The following is a 19,080-nucleotide window of genomic DNA, read 5'->3' as shown; positions in this document are numbered from 1 at the left end:
ACTGGACAAACTGGACACCCTCTCACATGTGCACAGATCTGCAGGGGAAAGCACTGACATTTAGACTTGGACTTGTGTACTTTATTTCCCCTGTCTAGTGAATTAAGAAAGGACAAGCATTTTAATTTGCCCAAAGCAATGCTTGTATTCTGGCAGCAATATGCTACTTCTATTACAAGGTAAAGTGAATACCAGAGCTATGAAGGCAGGAGGTGTAAGTGAATTTTTATTGGGAAGGAAGTTGTCAACTCAAACAGCAGCAAATAAAGAATGCATAAATGAAACTCCTTGTCACAGACAGACGTAACCTCCAGAATATGTGACATAGGAGACATTTCAATCTGTGACCCCCCAAGACTGGATGCATTAAGAGCTTCCCCATTCAACCCAACACTTCTGGATTCCTACTAAAAAGGAATATACAGTAAGAGTATGGAAAAGTCGCTTCTGAAAAGATTACCCCAAAGAAGGGTCAGAGGAGAATGTAGAAATTGGGGAGTTATTATTACAATTACTTTAAATTGTAATGCACTACATTTCCATATCTTCACAGTAATACAAAACACAGCCACTTGCAGAACTGGTTCAGATTACTTAAATACCCAATGTACTGTCAGTCCTCTATACAAGTGTCTGCAGTTATTCGTGTTTATATGAAATGAAGCTATTGATACTTTTCTACAGCAGTAACTGCACACCAGGAAGGCCAAGACAACACAAATCAGGGGATAGAGTTTTCCCAAAACTACAGTGTGAAAATACTATAAACAGTTGATCCCATACACATGAATAGGCTTCCTTGCTAGAGGAAATTACAGTGAAGTAAGGAATGGAGATGTAAAAAGGTTTTCTTGTGGGGACGAAGGATAGCACCCTGGATGCCTTTAGTTTTCAGCCCCCTCCACTGTATCACATTCTTCTCCTGAACGTCCGATGTCCATAATGTTAAGTTATCTCTAAGCAACTGCATGATGAGGGTGCTGTCTTTGTAGGAGTCTTCATTCAGTGTGTCAAGCTCTGCGATGGCCTCATCAAAAGCCGTTATAGCCAGTGTGCAGGCAAACTCTGGATTATTAAGTATCTTATAGTAAAATACAGAAAAGTTAAGGGCCAGACCCAGGGGGATTGGATGTGTAGGCTGCATTTCTTTCTTGTTTATATCAAATGCCTCTTGGTAGGCTCCTTGGGAATTATCTATTGTTTGTTTTGGATCATCGCCACATGCTACTTCAGCAAGATACCAGAAATAATCTCCCTTCATTTTCAGATAGAAGACCTTACTCTCTGGATTAGTTGCACTGGCTATTAAATACTTATCCAACAATTCCAGGAGATCTTTTTATCATTGTCTTTTGTAAAGCCTGAATCTCATGGCCTGTGTATATTTCTAGTGATTTCATTGAGGCATCAGTTCTTTGGTCCTCATTCCTCACCTGTGATTCCAAGGTTTGAATGTTTTCCTTTAAAGATAGCATCTCCTCCTTGGACTCTACTTGAATATTGTGTTGATTGCCACCCTGGAGATACATTCTTTCTGTTAATTTTTCATAACTTCTTGATAACTTTTGAATGTCAAATTCAACAGTATGAATTCTTTCAGATAACTTCCTAGTACCCTTAGATATGGAGACAATTCTGTTTGTCATAGTATTAACTTGTTCAGATAACCTCTGATTTTCGATGATATTAATCCTGTCAACTAGATGTTCATTATTAGTTCATAAAGACTGTATCATTCCTAAGAGTGCCATATTCTTCCTTAATGATAAAATATGGAGAAGAAAACTGAAACCTAGTAACCAATAAATTGAGGCATCCCCATAGTCATATAAGCCTTGCATAATATAATCCATAGTATTAGCAAAAAAGTACTAAATGTTGAGTTGGTAATGAAATCTGCCATATTACCTGTTATCCAGTAGATGGTATGGTTGCAGAGTTGTGACTAGAAGCAATACAACAGTGACAGGAATGGTCCTGGACTATTTTAGTTTCTGCCTCAATACTTGTTAAAGACTGAGAAATATGCATTGTTTGACAAATTAAATCTAATTAATTCAACTCCATACATGGAGCAAGAAACCCAGATCCAGGGGCACAGAACAGAACCTGGAAGATGTACATGCTGCCACGAGACAAAAAACATCCCCGGGGGTTGTAATGGTTGGTAAACCATGTGTCTACTTGTGCTCTGGCTCACTGCATGAGCATTGCCATCTCTGCTGTGATGGGGCTTGGCAGTCCATGTGGGAGGCATGGTGTTTAAATCCACGTGGGCGCCAAGTGTCGTGGTAAACCCACCAGGTGAAGCAGTGAATGGATACTTAAAAGAAATCCCACACTAGCTCAGAACTGAAAGAGAGATTAGGGGTAAACTCACAAATCAGGATTCTCTGCTTGAAAGATGGATGGAGATCGAATCCAAACAATCTGAAGGAGCAATCAGTGAACAGGAACAAGGGAAAGGAGAAAAGGGGATGGGTTCAGGTTCAGTGCCCACATATATAGTATGAGAGGCCATGCCCCAGCAGGCAGGTAATTACAAGCTAAATTTTCCTACAGCAGCCAACACTTTCAGAAGTGCAGGTATGCTGCAGTCTTTCTGATATGGACTCTTCGACCTGAAGTAGGGATTGTCTTTGCTGTTCTAATTTCCCAACACAGCTTAGCCTGAAACTTATTTTTCAGATTTAGTTGAAATAGATAGCTAATCACTATAATTTTTCATTGCTTTATTCTTCTTTGTAAAACAGAATTTGACTAATATTACAAATAAGCAAATTTTCTATCAAGGTCATTACAGTTAGTTCAAGTTATTTCATCTGTTCTCATTTATTCAATCAATCTTGTATCAGTTGTGCACATACTGAGTCCATTTCTAAGTGCTTGGGATACAATTGAATAAAAATAGACCACTTTAATATTCTAATATAGATATTAGTCAGTTTATGGAGATAAAAAATAAATGCATGATACGGGGAAGTAATTATACTAAGAATAAACACAGAGCCTGGAAATCAGGCAAAACCAGAACATTATCTATTTAGAATAAAGTCTTCTGTGAAACTTGTTTGCAACAACTTGTCCTTTGAACAAAAATCCATGTAAAGTGAAAAGAAAATATCATACAGGTCAAGGAGATGCTTCTGACAGCACGAACGACAAGTAGAAATACTTTAGGGTTCATGTGCAACTGTGTAGTGTAGATAAAGTAGAGGTCAATGTGTCTGAAGCAGAGAAATAGATAGAAAACATGGTAGGTAAGAGGGAATAAAAGTGGGAACAGAAAAACACATGAATGAAGACCTTATCCAGGCAAACCAGTCAAGTCAGATGATATTGGAAGGTCTTGCATGTGGAAATGGGAGTTCATTATATTTATATTTATTTACTTTATTATTTATTTAAAACAATAACCATATTCCAGTTTTGTGGAGCAGGAAGAACAGACTGATTAAAGGACTTCTAGAAGAATAAAAGAAAAGAGTGACCCTAGAAGTAAACGCACACATCTCCAATTCAACGATTATGTACAAAAATCCTAAGAACAAACATTGGTGACAGAATTGTCTTTACTCTAAGAGGCCTTACCACACAGGTAGAAGAAAGATTATCATGTCTTATGTCTTACTGGTAGCAATCTATTTAAAATTCACCAAAGCCCTAAATATAAGACATGAGACTTTTAAGTTTCCAGAAGAAAACATGAAACATTTTGGTATATCAGAATTGGTAAGAGTATTTTTTTTAAAGACATACTCTCAAATCATGGCAATTAAAAGCAAATGCAGACAAATGATATCTCATCAATCCCACAATCTTCTGCACAACAAAGGACACAATCAAAGCAATAAAGAGAAGTTCTTTATTCTAATAAATAAAATAAAAGAAAATATGTGCAAATTGAACTTGTGACAAGAGATTAATATTCAGATTATATAAGAAGTTCATACAACCCAACAGAAAAAAAAATCCCTGCAAAATTCATCTAGGTCTAAATAGGTATTTGTCAGTGACACCCTATGAGCAATCATTGGGTACACAAATGCACATTATCTATCATCAGGGAAATTCAAATCAAAGCCACTGTAAAATCAGGAACTCCAGTCTTGTGGCTGGAACCAAACAGTGACTATAAGGATGCATGTTAGAAAAGAAAAATCAATGGTGGAAGCATCTACATTAATAATATTTTTAAAAATACATAGGAGATAATGATAGATACCAGAATACAACTCACTCCATCTGTTTTTTCCACAAATCAACAAAATCAAACCTCACAAGAAAGACACTTTCACCATCACTAATTCAGGCAGAGACTATCACAAACTGTTTGTTTCTTGCACATAGAGAAATAAAGACATTCAAACAGTGGGCACATGTTTGCAGTCAACCTGTGAGCAATTGGAGTGTGGAAAAAAGTCTGAGGAATCTTGAATACAGCAGGAGAGATTCACAGAACACACATATGAGATATAGACACAAATAATGTCACATTGTGAGCAACTGAATACTCAAGGGAGATGTAGAACTTAATGCTTCACAGCACTGGTTCCAAGAAAGGAGTTTGACAGTCACAACAAATTGCAACCTTGAAAACCCTGCTTCTTCAAAAAACTGGAGATGCAGAAGAGACAAAATAGAGTTTTCTTTGACTTAGTTACAGAGAGAAGTAAGAAAAAACTGAGAGTGCAAATTAAGATGACTTTTGTCTTCATAAATCCTTCTTGAGAAATCTACTAGGTGCATTTTCTCCAGCTTAGATAGATAACAAGAGAAAGTTCATCAAAATGACAGTACAGACATTTAACTGTAGAACTAAGACTAAAACTAAGGGTCAGTACAGGGTTAAGAAATCCAATATGTTTTGTTGACAAAGTAGAAAAAATGCAAAGATGTAGAAAGAAGACAAGGTAGGTAAGATAGAAAATAAAAGATTACCACTGGCTGCTTACTTAATAGATAATGGGGGGACCTCAAGGATACTGATTAATTTAGTATTCCATAGAAGAAAGGTACAAAAAAAAGGAACTTATTGCAGGATAAAAGTATGGCTCAAGGTTTGCCTATCATGTACAAGGTAATAGGATTGATACCCAGCATTGGAAAAGAAAGAAAGGAAGAAGAAAGGAAGTGTAGAAGAAGCAGCTGACCACTCCCCACCACCTGGCTCCCTGCCACTGGCTAGCTTTACCCAAAATAATTGCACGAAACTGTATTCATTTAAACACTGCTTGACCCATTATCTCTAGCCTCTTACTGGCTAACTCTCACATCTTGATTAACCCATTTCTAATAATCTGTGTAGCACCACAAACTGGTGGCTTACTGGGAAAGATGCTAGCCTACATCTTTCTCGGGTCAGAGAAGCATGGCGTCTGCCTCATTGCCTTCTTCCTCCCAGCATTCTGTTCTGTCTACTCCACCCACCTATGTTCTGACCTATCAGGCCAAGCAGTTTCTTTATTAATTAACCAATGAAAGAAACACATAGATAGAAGACCCACCTACATCAAGGAAGGAAGGAAGGAAGGAAGGAAGGAAGGAAGGAGAAAACCAAATCAGGACCTATAAGCATAATAAGAGGTAATATACAGATTAAAATACAAACTTCCTCAAACCATAAACAATCCTTTTATGAAACTAATTTGAATTCACAAAAAGTAGAATCACAACACTACATGACACATATGGAACCTATAAATATGATTAAGATAAAAAATTGTTATCAGTAACATCCATATTGGTGAAAGGACTTAGGGTTTAGTGTGGCTATTTAAAAAGTTTCAAAATTTTCTTGTAACATGCTAGCCCATTCATTGACACATACTAACCTACATCCAACACAATAGCTAAACACCAAAAAGAGCATGAAGAGATATCAGAGGTGAAACTGATACTGTGGTGTGCTGCACTCATAACAGACAAAAAGAACTCAAACCAATAAATATTAAATGAGATAAAGACCCTCTATGACCCTGGAAGCTCCAGTTGGCTATGAAGAGAGTTGTGTCTATGGACACAAAAGCACAGGAAGTTTCTGTAAAGAGAAAAGAAACACACACACAAGGAACTGCAAACAAGTATAAAATAGAGGTTAATGTTATAGACAATGAAAATGCAGATTAAGTAAACCAAAATCCTGGGACCTAAAGAAGGTGATTAACAAGAGAACAAGTGACTAGGAAGATCTGTCAAGAAGAAAGGGCATCCTCAGGAATATTAACCTTCATCAGGCGATGAAAGGAGACAGAGACAGAGACCCACACGGGAGCACAGGACAGAAATCTCAAGGTCTAAATCAGGAGCAGAAGGAGACTGAGCACAAGCAAGGAACTCAGGACCACGAGGGGTGCACCCACACACTAAGACAATGGGGATGTTCTATTGGGATCTCACCAAGGCCAGCTGGCCTAGGTCTGAAAAAGCATGGGATAAATCTGGACTAGCTGAACATAGCGGACAATGAGGAATACTGAGAATTCAAGAACAATTGCAGTGGGTTTTTGATCCTACTGCACGTACTGGCTTTGTGGGAGCCTAGGCAGTTTGAATGCTCACCTTACGAGACCTGGATAGAGGTGGGCAGTCCTTGGGCTTCCCACAGGTCAGGGAACCCTGATTGCTCTTCGAGCAGATGAGGGGGGGGGGACTTGAGCGAGGGAGGGGGAGGGAAATGGGAAGTGGTTGTGGGGACGAGGCAGAAATCCTTAATAAATAAATAAATTTAAAAAAAAAAAGAAGAAAGGGGACAGAAATATGTTAAAGAGTAAATGACAAGTGGAAAATGATAATACCTATCACTCTATATATTTCTATATAAGATAATAATAACTTAAAGATATTAAGGAGGAACAATTCATCAAAAATAGTGTCAGCCAAAATAGGAAATTTATAAAAACTCATATATAAAGAAGCATCCCTAAAAAGCAGCAGTGACGGATGGTTTTATTGTATCAATCTATAAACACCGGGGGCCAATTAGTGCCAATGCTATATAAATAAAGAAAAAATGCATTTTTGTCTTACAAAGCATGTAATAGTCATAACTAAATTTGTTAAATTTATAAAAGAAAAGAAAACCATAGGTAGCTATTGCCTGTGAATGTTCACACTAAAGACCCAATTCTCATACAAGTGAAGACAGTCAACACTGTGAAAATAGTACATTATAGAAAAATGAGATAATACTAGTCAATCCAAGGAATACTTCTAGGGAATGTACTAATTATTTGGCCATCTTATTTGATTGAGTTGGAAAATACTAAAAAGCCTATAATAAGACAAAATCTTTGTTCCCAATAAGCTTTTGAAAAAAATATATTCGTATTTTTCATAATTTGAATATATGTGCATATATATGCACACAACTCTCTGCACTTAATCTACCACAGCAGTGAGAACCTGAAATGCTATAAAAATTTAAATGCAAGTCCAAGAGAGAAAAATATTTGTAACTAATTCTTGACAAGGGACTTGGATCTGAAATATAAAGACCTTTTACTAACCAGTATTTAAAAGTCTGCAGGTCAATAAGTTAGAGAGCCTATATCTGAAAAGTCAAAGTGAACTCCACATGTAAACATGTGCACTGCACACACATATACACACAAAAGTACAGTACAGTTCACATATTAACCAGTAAATTTGTCAGTTATTATCCACTTGTATGTGTTTAACTGATGTGGGAGGGTCTTCTGTTTTGAGGTGATTTTTCATTGGTTAATAAAGAAACTGCCTTGGCCCTTTGATAGGACAGAAAATTAGGTAGGCAGAGTAAACAGAACAGAATGCTGGGAAGAAAGGAAGTGAGGTGTGATGAGATGGAGCCAGCTGCCAGGTCAGACATGCAGAATCTTTCCCAGTAAGCCACCACCTCATGGTGCTACACAGATTATTAGAAATGGGTTAATCAAGATTGGAGAGTTAGCCAGTAAAAGGCTAGAACTAATGGGCCAAGCAGTGTTTAAAATTTGTATGCTGATATTTCGAGTGATAAGCTAGCTGTGCAGGAGCCAGGTGGGATGAAAGGCAGGCTGGCTCACAGCTCCCACTACAAATGGCGCCCAGACATGGAGAACTGAATCCACAGAAAGCCTGAAAAAGCTTGGAAAATAATACAGTAAAGCCATGTTTTCTTGGTAGCAGAAATTTCTCGGGTCTGCTCTGCTTGCTAGAGGCAAGCAAGGCTCTCATCTAAGAGAGGCTTCCTGACTCAGCTTTCACTGTAAAATCCTGCAGCTCTTTTAAGAGGTCCTGCCACGAAACCCTTAAAGGGTGTCGGTGAAAAGCTGAACATATGCTTTTCAGTTTTCAGCAGTAGCAGGAAAAAAAGCTGCACTGATTTAAAATGCCTGCTTTCTGGGCTGTCCTGCCTGGGCAAACTCTGACTCTTTCAGGCAGGCAGTCCAACTGAGTGTGGTCTGTGAGCAGAATGCTGCAGCTTGCTAGCTGCCGGGACCTTGAAACGCCACAGAGTTGTGGCAATAAAAATGGCTCTAGCAGGACCTCTGCCATGATGCTGGAAAGCTAAGGAATGGGCTGGATCCAGCCATCAAAGCTACAGCTTTAACCCTCTCCTAAAAGACTCATGTAGTCAGAAAGAGAGAGATATACAGTAAAGAGAGATTTGTGTGTTAAAAATATATGCTAGCTTGGGAGAGAAAAGAAAAAAAAGTTCTTTAAAAAAGAGGGAGAGTAGTTGGGTGAGGTGGTACACACCTTTAATCCCAACACTTGGGAGGTAGAGGTAGATTGACCACTGTGACCTCAAGGTGTGGCAGGACACACCTTTAATCCCAATGCCTGGGAGGCAGAGAAAGAAGGATCACTGTGAGTTCAAGGACAGTCTGGTCTACAGAGATATTCTAGGACAAAGATATACAGAGAACTTGTCTCAAAAAATAAAAGTAAAAATAAAAGAAATAGAGGTTACAGTAAATCTGCACAAAGATGGAAAATACACAAGAGAATCTTGATACTGTATGCTATTATGCTCTCTTTGAATTGTTTGAATGCTGAGGAAGGAGCAACAGCTGCTAAAAAGTATTTGTTTATAAATGCTGCTGAACTAATCCAAGGTAGATATTTTGAAAATACTTTGACTTTAAAATTTGGATTTAAGGACATGATGCTTTGGAAAGGAGTTTCTTCTTTTGTTTTCACAGAGGATGAGACCCTGTGGATTGCTTCTATCCCAATATGGTATGATAGACCACGCCCTCCTGAAAGGTTGCTGTGAACACCTTCAAAAATTTACTTTGCTCCCAATAGATCAGCCCCACTGTCTCTGTGGGTGGGTGCACCCCTCTTGGTCCTGACTTCCTTGCTCATCTTCTCCCTCCTTCTGTTCCTCATTGCGACTTTAGGAGTTCAGTCCAGTGCTCCAGTGTGGGTCTCTGTCTCTATCTCCATCCATTGCCAGATGAAGGTTCTATGGTGATATGCAAAATATTCATCAGTATGGCTATAGGATTGGGAGCTCACCAAGGCCAGCTGGACTGTGACTGAAAAAGCAGGGGATAAAACCGGACTCTCTGAATATGGCGGACAATGAGGGCTGCTGAGAAGCCAAGGACAATGGCACTGGGTTTTGATCCTACTTCATGTTCTGGCTCTGTGGGAGCCTAGCCAGCTTGGATGTTCACCTTCCTAGACCAGGATGGAGGGGGGAGGACCTTGGACTTTCCACAGGGCAGGGAACCCTGACTGCTCTTCAGACTTGAGAGGGAGGGGGAGAGGAGTGGGGGGAGGGAGAGAGGAGTGGGGGGAGTGGGGGAGGAGTGGGAGGCTGGGAGGAGGTGGAAATTTTTTTCTCAATAAAAAAAAATGAACCTTCAACCTAAAGCAATAAAAAAAAATTACTTTCCTCAACTGCTGACTGAGATGAACCTAGCAGACAGGTTATACCATGAAAAAACTAATTAAGAGTGCCCCCATTCAGCATGAAGCAGTTTGGAGAGAAAAAACTGCGCCCATGTTCCCAAATATTGTTTATAAATGTTCTTTTACATTTAAAGGGGATATGATATAGATATGAATAATTTGCATTGGTATGTATTTTAAGGTCAATTTTGTTATATGTATATATATTTCTGATATTGATTAAGAACTATATATATATATATTTCGGATATTGATTAATGAACTATATTTGATTGTATAGTTCATTTAAAAATGTAGTGTATATAGGTTGTTAATGGATAATCATCAATAAATCCGGACTAGCTGAACATAGCAGACAATGAGGAATACTGAGAACTCAAGAACAATCGCAGTGGGTTTTTGATCCTACTGCACATACTGGCTTTGGGGGAGCCTAGGCAGTTTGGAGGCTCACCTTAGGAGACCTGGATAGAGGTGGGTGGTCCTTGGGCTTCCCACAGGTCAGGGAACCCTGATTGCTCTTCGAGCAGACAAGGGAGGGGGACTTGATCGGGGGAGGGGGAGGGAAATGGGAAGCGGTTGCGGGGAGGAGGCAGAAATCCTTAATAAATAAATAAAAATAAATAAATAAAAATAGATTGTAGTCATGTTAGTTAGATTTTCTAGATATATAGAGATATATTTCAGTTAAGTAGGCATTTTTCATATCTTTCAGAGACTACAGAATATGACATTTAATGTTTTAATAATTTAGGGTTTTTCATTACAATGAGACACGTCTGCTCCTGGCAGCACCAATCTACTTGAAGAAGAAGATGGGCATCAAAGAGGCTCCTTATGGAGTTTGATAGCCATTTTGGCAAGAAATTGCTCTTGCCTGGAATGTTGCATAAACTGGACACAGAGAACCCACAGAGAGAGGACTGTTCAACTTGCCTAAAGATGAGATGATTTTTTGGGGTTCCTGACTCATGAAAGAGTCGGCGAGACATTCTGCAGGACACAGCAGATAGTGACTGAACTGCCTTTGAAATTTCCTGATTCATGAAAATGTCTCTGGATACTATGGGCCTGTAGGCCAAAGATGAATGCCCCAATGGTACAGAGGATCTTTAGGTGACTGTCCAGGCAGCGAGATTTCTCTGTCATTTCTAGAGTTTGGAAGTTGCTTATTTCTTTTTTATGTAGGTAATATTATATCCTTCTGGAGTCTTTGATGGAGTTGAAGAATAGATAGATAGCTATAGGTGTTCGCCTTAGTTATGATAAAAGATAAAATAGATATAAATATTGTAACTGTAATTCTTACTTGATAACTGTTTTGTTATATGTAATTTGCTATGTTAAAGTTAAAGTCTTCTATTTTTTGTTTAAACAGAAAAAGGGGAAATGATGTGGGAGGGTCTTTTGTTTTGCATTGATTTCATTGGTTAATAAAAAAACTGCTTGGCCTGATAGGTCAGAACATAGGTGGGTGGAGTAGACAAAACAGAAAGCTGGGAAGAAGGGAAGTGATGCACGAAGCAATGGAGCCAGCCGCCAGGTCAGACATGCTGAATCTTTCCTGGTAAGATATCACCTTGTGGTGCTACACAGATTATTAGAAATGGGTTAAGCAAGATACGAGAGTTAGCCAACAAGAGGCTAGATATAATGGGCCAGGCAGTGTTTATATGAATACAGCTTGTGTGTCCTTCTTTCGGGTGTAAAGTTAACCACGCGAAGCTGGGCAGGACGAAAAACAGACCTGCCTGCAGCTCACTACATTTAACAACAGTTACTCAGAAGCTTGGAATATTTAAATGCATTTACTATGAAATGAAAAGCAGTAGCTTTATGCCAAGAGTCAATTTAAAAGCACTCATTGTAAACTTGTGCTTGCCATTTTTATTTCTCATTAGAAATTTAGATTATTTTTCAGGAGATACATTTGTAAGTGGAATTTTCTGTACAAGAACAATTCCAGAACTTCCTTTGTCTACCTTTTTATGAAATAATGGCATGAATTTTAAGTTTGGCTTCATTCAGTGATTAGCTTTCCATAATCCACTAAAACATTCATTGTCACAATTCAAGTGAGCCCAGCAACTGCTTTAGTATAAATGAATAAGTTGTTTGTGATTGAATTTTTTTCTCAGACAGTCTATTTCTGGAAACTCTAATCAGTGTAAAGTCTGATCGGCACATGGCAACAGCAATGGTCAGAGTTATTAATTGTCCTTTCAAATGGCAGCAATGGAGTGTGGGGAAATGGCTCAGCAGTTAAAATAAAAGTATTGCTCTTGCAGAAGACCTGAGTTTTGTCCCACGCACCCATGTGGGACATCTCTATCTGCCTTTAACTCCAGCTCCAGGGGATCTGAATCCTCCCCTGGCCTCTGATGGAACTGTATTCACATGTACATATGTGCTGACACACACAAAGACACATAATTAAAATAAATATTAAAAATGTGTTTCAAGAGTAATTTGATTTTTAATTAATTATATATTTATGTGGAAGGATATGTGCATGCTGATGTCCATGGAGGCCAGAAATACTGAATTCCCTGGAACTAGAGTTGCAAATGGTTATGAGCCACTCATTGTGCACATGAGAAGCAGAACTCAAGTCTTCTAGCAGAGTACTACATGATCTTAAATTTTGAGCCATCTTTCCAGCCCCAGAATGGTAACAATGTTGAATGTCTTTACACATCAATGCAATTGACTTCAGATCTCTGACTTCAAATTGCTTCAACATAAAACGTTTGGAGGAAGGAAATGAAAGCAGGGATAAAATAATTATAAAATACAAAACTGCAATTTCAGAAGATGAAGGAAGCAATCTTGAGTATGTCTTGAAAGAAAGATAGATTAAGGCTGGTGACATTCTCCACAGGGTAGGTAGACTTCAAGTATATGTGAGAAGCTGTGTTCATGTAAAGATATGAATGTATGTTGGAGCCTAAGGAGGAATGATCCTAGAATTTTCATTTGGAATTGACCATCAGAACCAGTCTGATTTGAAAGGTAATTATGTCATAGAGAAGGGGGATGTACTCTCAACATGTACCAGTGACTCAGAAAGGCATTTCAGGAATGACTAACAAGGGTGTCTGTACATTAGAAGTGACTTTAGTGTCAAACTCTGTATTGACAATGTATTGTATAGCATTATAAAAATTAGTCTTGGAGTGATGGAGAGATGGCTCAACAGGTAAGAGCGCATATTGCTATTGCAAAGGACTTGAATTCAGTTCCCAGCATCTATATCAGGAAGCTCACAACCTCCCATATCTCCAGCTTCAGGAGATCCAATGCCCTTTTCTGAACCTCATAGGCATTGTCACATGTACAAACCCACACACAGACACACACACACACACACACACACACACACACACACACACATATATATATATATATATATATATATATATATAACTGAAAGTAAAAGTGCAATCTTTTAAAAAATTCATATTTCAATTATTGTTGAGAGAAATAAAGCAATTACTTCTGGTCTGTTTTCTTCTTTCTACATTTGAAGTAACTTCCCTCTACTCTCTGTTTGTTTTGCTTTTTTGTGTACCACCAGAATTTTAGTGAGTTGAGGTGATTGAAAATTATGATTCTCATGGGTAAAAATATTTGCCAAAGGCTATGATTATTAGGTGTTTTGTATTTGTATAATAAATTATTTTATTGTTGAAGAAATATTGTTGAAGCGAGATGTCTCTGTCATTTCTAGCGTTTGGAAGTTGCTTATTTCTTTTTTACGTAGGTAATATTATATCCTTCTGGAGTCTTTGATGGAGTTGAAGAATAGATAGATAGCTATAGTTGTCTATATAACTATACTATACTATACTATAAAAGTAACAGCATACTTTTTTTGAGCAAATTAACAATTTTGCTGCATAATAATGCAACGAGAGAAGGGAGAGTTATTCCTAAAATATTACTAGTAATTGAAGTTTTCAGGCTCTAATTACCTCTCTATATAAAATCCTAACTAGTTCTAGGGCCAAATTTTTGCTTGCTTTGGAGGAAGTCTGATTATTTATGGCATCTCCATGGTGATTTATATTACACTTCACAGTTAATCATAAAATGAGTGCCTTCTGCCACACCTTCTACCCACTTTGTCTTTCTTGCAGAGACTGTTTGGGGCGACACACGTTAGCTATATGTGCTCATGTGTTTTCCTGCTGTTATGTTTACTAACACATGATTGCCTAGTGATATGGCTTGTGATTTCTAAGATGAAATGTTTTCATATTCATCACTCTCATAGTTCCCATCATCAACTTGACTGGACTTAAAGGGAAGACACACTTCTTTATCAATGAGGTCATTTCCTTCAGTGTTAAACTGAAGATGGCAGATTTTCCCTGAATGTGGTGAGCTGAGCTTTAGACTGAATATCAAGGGAGAAGGGAATTGGGCACAAGCATTCTCTGCTTCTTCTTTATGGACGCACATTCCTGCTGCTATGACCATTTGCCATGATGGCCCATAGTAGCCTCAAACCATGAGCTGAAACAGACCCCTCCTTCCTTACGTCACATTTGTGAGGTATTGTGTCACAGTACAAGGAAAATGATTGAACTGAATCTCCTTCTTTGACTTAACTATTATGAATTTTCCCAAAATGAATGTGTGAGATCATTACAATATTTATGTCAGCCTGTACATAATTTAAACATTACTTAATACTAAATGACGGCAGCAATAGCAAGCATCTGGAAGAGCTTATCATGAAAGTATTTTATTAACCTATAATTAACCCTTATGATACTCAGAGGTAGTAACATTATCATTCCGAATTTATAAATAAAAATTGCCTGATATGTAGACATGAAACTGGTGTCTGAATCCTTATTCTCTCAGCTCATCATGAAGTTAGTAATTAGGTATGTAGATAGTATTTGTTTAATGTTTCAGACTTCCATAAATTACATGTTAACAAATTAATTATGGGCTAACAAATATATTAACTATATGTTCAGTATACTTGAGGCAATATGAATCAAAACTACAGTGAGATTCTGTTTCAGACGTCAGGTAAAGTGGCTATCATCAAGAAATATAATGCTAGTGAAGATATGGGACTAGGAAAAAAGATATCCTAGAAGTTCCTTAATCCACTTTGGGGACTACACTAGAGATACCTGCACATACATGCTTGCTGTTGTACTATGAATAATAGCCAATTATGGATTTGTATAAGTGTACATCAAAAGATTAATGGACAAAGAAAATGTGATGTGAAGGTGTGTGTGTGTGTGTGTGTGTGTGTGTGAGAGAGAGAGAGAGAGAGAGAGAGAGAGAGAGAGAGAGAGAGAGAAATAGATACATACTCAGAGATTCAGCCCATATATATGTGGGGCTTTGTTTGTATGACAGGTAGAAACAAAGCGGCTCTAACACCTAGCCCTGTGTGTATGTTCAGGACTTTATACCGTGAGTTTGGATTTGTATTCAAAGGTACTCTTCAGGAACTGATACTTAGCCATAAGTGACTTTCAGTGTAGGGGAGGAGATACATAGAAGAACTTGACATCCACCAATTTATGTGTGTCAGGACTGACACCAACTGTCTCTTACCACCCAACGTGCACTGTGCATCCTGGTCTTGTGGCCTGACTGGTGACTTAGCCACGCACATTGGGTAACCAATCTGGATGCCCTCATTATTCAGGTTAAGTACAGGTGACTTGTATCTACTCTATAATGCTATGGCACTCACCTGGACTGCATGAGGGGTCCTGTGAGAGCAGGGCTACTGCAGAAGGCTTTGTTTCTTTGTTCCATTTTGACAAGGAATATCTCACCTAGGCCATATCATAACTACATTTCTTCCCTACCAGGATCTCCTTTCTGTCCTGATAATTGACTTGGTTTCTGAAGGTAGGATTTGTGCTTGATCTGTTTCTTGTCTGTCCTGAGTGAATGGGTCATCCGGCAATGTCTGTACACTGTTGACTTGTGATCACCCATAAATAGAGCATCAAGATGACACAAGGATCCCTATCTTTGAAGAACTAATATCCTGAAATGAAAAGCAATGTTCTATTCAATTCCAGCATCCTCTCCTTGAATGTGTGTTGACCTTTCCCTGAAAGCCCCCTTTCTTCCTTATTGCCAGTACTTAGGTCTATATAAAAACCTTTACTTCGTAAACTTGAAAGGTACACCATCAACTAGTCATGGCTTGATATACCTACACTGGTCACCAATAGCCTTAAATTAAAACAGTACAAAACATAATCTATCAAAACCACTATTTTCCTCACTGACTTTCCTCATTCCTTGCACTCCTTTTGTGATGGGTCATTTTAATCCAAAAATCTCTTTATTTCAGTTAGAGAAAATTCAAAAATTTATTCTATTTGTTTATTTTCTCGACCTTTGGGAAACACTGTCAATCACTTGAGAATAGTCCTCAAATTTCTGGATGTAATTTTTCCATTTCTTCAGTATTCCTGCCCAAACTGCAACCAGTTCTTTAAAGACCTATTAGACTTCATGTGTTTTTTGAGAAGGACACAAATAGAGATGGCATAAAAATTTCTCCACCACTTCTTTTCCTTCTTGTACCTCAACTTCTCCCCTGTATCCTGGCACAAAATATAAAATGTTACATGAGTCCTATGCTTGCATATGTATGATTTTGTGCACACATACGAACACATTTATTTCTAAACTACTGAGTCCGTTTAGCTTTGATTATTTACCACTGGGGAATGAATGACTTATGTGGGAACTTGTCTCTGGAAGAGACTGGTTGTCCCTCTCTTAGTAGGAATTGACACCTAGCCTTGTTGGCAAAGAGAAAACATGTCTTTGTGATATATGAAAAATAATGTCCAATTCCTCCCCATGGCCTCTATTCTTAAAGGGCCATATTTCTTGTTTTCTACCCCTATTCTCCAAAATCTCTCACATCAGCTTCCTTAATAATACCATGATCCTTAAATTCTATTTGTCTAGAGACTGATTTATTTTCTCTATGACATCTCATCTTTAATGTTCTATTCATCTAGTTAGTCTTGTAGTACATACCTTTATCCCAGCACTCAGGAGGTAGCAGCAGTAAGATCCTGAGATTGGGGCCAGTCCTGGGAACTGATCTATTATATTTTCTATTGTAATAGACACCATGAAAAAAAAAACAATGTGGGGAAGAAAGTGTTTATTTGGCTTACATGTTCTGATCAAAGTCTGTCACTTAGGGAAATTTGGGCAGGAACTCAAGCAGGAGCTGAGACAGAAAACTTAGAGCAAATTTGGCTACTGCCTTGCTCCTTATGGCTTTCTCAGTTTACTTATACAACTTAAGACCAATTTGAAGGGATAAAGTCACCCACATTGGGTTGGGGTTTCCCACATGATAAAACAAGAAAATGAGTCCTGCAACTGGTCACCAATAGCAAAGTTGCAAGCCTACTTTTAGATGCTCAGCCTATTAACGTTTTTTTGTTAGTGAGCCATCTTCTTAGGAAAATGCATGGATTAGGAATAGATTATGTTGGGTGAGTCTAGATCCAGAAAGACAAATGCTGAAAGTTCTTTACATATGCTGTTCTTAGCTTCTATTCTTCAGATGTGAGTATAAAACATGGAGGAAGAGATAGGGGAGAAACTACCTGGGATAGCTGGATAAGTTGCTATAGCATTGGGGATATTTAGTTGGAACTGAAACAAAACTATGTATTTGTGGGCTTTGGATGTATGGGAGGACATATGTGGTAGATACTAACACAGCCATGCTTGTGTATGAGGCTTTGACTACAGGAGAGGGGACATAAGGAAGACCAGCATCTGGATTCAGTGTGGGTCTTAGGTTAGAGTGGTGGCAATGTATAGAAAGCTGTGCAGTGAGGTAGGAGTTGAGGGTGATTTTGAACCTAGTAGAACATACAAGCAGCCACGTTTGGGGCAGTTTTACATGCAGGGTGTAACAGACATGAAGAGCCAGACACATAGACATGCAAATATTTGTGATGCTGTGCCTACGAAGCCTAGACTTATGACGTGATGTGATTGTGTGTGTGTGTGTGTGTGTGTGTGTGCATGTGTATGAGTGTGCGCTCATGTATGTAGATTGTACTGTAGTGAACTGGACTCTAGCAGAACATGAAACATATCTCTATTTATAGGCAAAAAGATGCACAGTGGAACCTGTCATCTGGCTGTAGGGGAGGGAGTACCATGCAGCACCTGACATGTAAGCACGTGTGTGGGGGTGAAGATTTACATGTAAGATAAAAGATAAATAGCAGAACCTGATACATGCCTTGTATGAATATGGGGGTACAGAGCAGAATGGAGCACCAAGTTGTGATTGTGTGAGATTTTGGTTGTAGGGAAGGGTTATGTCCTAGGACTGGATATGTAGACTTGTATGTATATATATATTGATCTTTCACTATAGGAAAAGGGTACCTAATAGGATCAGAGAACTGAAGTGTGTAAGACACTTCTATATAAGGCAGGCAGGGAAAACCTAGCTGGTCTTGACTCCAGGTTATGTGTGTGATTTGTAATTAGGAGAAGTGGCACCTAACAGAAGGGGATAGCAAGATCTGTGTCTATGTATGTGTGTATGTGTATGTCTGTGTGTTTCTGTGTGTTTCTGTGTGTGTGTGTGTGTGTGTGTGTGTGTGTGTGTGAGAGGGAGAGAGAGAGAGAGAGAGAGAGAGAGAGAGAGAGAGAGAGAGAGAGCGAGTTCACATATGTGGGGCTTTGGATGTACAGCAGGGAGAATCAGAGTAGATGACACCTAGTCCTGCATTTATTTTCACAGTGTTATACACTCAGTTTGGTTGTGTATTCGAGGGTACTTATCAGAAACTTATATTCAGCTATAGCTGACTTTTAGTGTAGGCCAGGAAATACTTAGAAGTAGTCACTTCGCAATTTATGTAAGATTTATGTGTATGTAAAATTTCTCTGTGAGGGGAAAACATGATATAAACTGGTTTATTCATGTAAGCATATGTGCATGCATACAAGAGTCTGTGTTTCTGTCTATGTGTGTGTGAGAGAGAGAGACAGAGACAGAGAGACAGAGATAGAGAGAAGAGAGAGAGAGGGAGCGCACTGAGTGAGCTTACCAATTTATGTGTATGTGTATGTATGATCTCTGTGAGGGTATAACATGAAGAACCTGACATGTAATGTTGTATTCATGCATGCATATGTGCATGC

General features: G+C 38.5%; 1 pseudogene; it reads right to left on the bottom strand.

The window, feature by feature from the left end:
* Positions 1 to 884: 884 nt before the first annotated feature.
* LOC121458668 lies at positions 885 to 15,681 on the bottom strand (annotated as a pseudogene).
* Positions 15,682 to 19,080: the final 3,399 nt, after the last annotated feature.

The sequence above is a fragment of the Microtus oregoni genome, unplaced genomic scaffold (genome assembly GCF_018167655.1).
Source record: "Microtus oregoni isolate MIOR12 unplaced genomic scaffold, Mior012 000018F_ref0000195, whole genome shotgun sequence".
Taxonomy (NCBI): Eukaryota; Metazoa; Chordata; class Mammalia; order Rodentia; family Cricetidae; genus Microtus; species Microtus oregoni.
The sequence above is the reverse complement of the archived record's forward strand: the minus strand, read 5'-3'. Positions and strand labels throughout refer to the sequence as shown.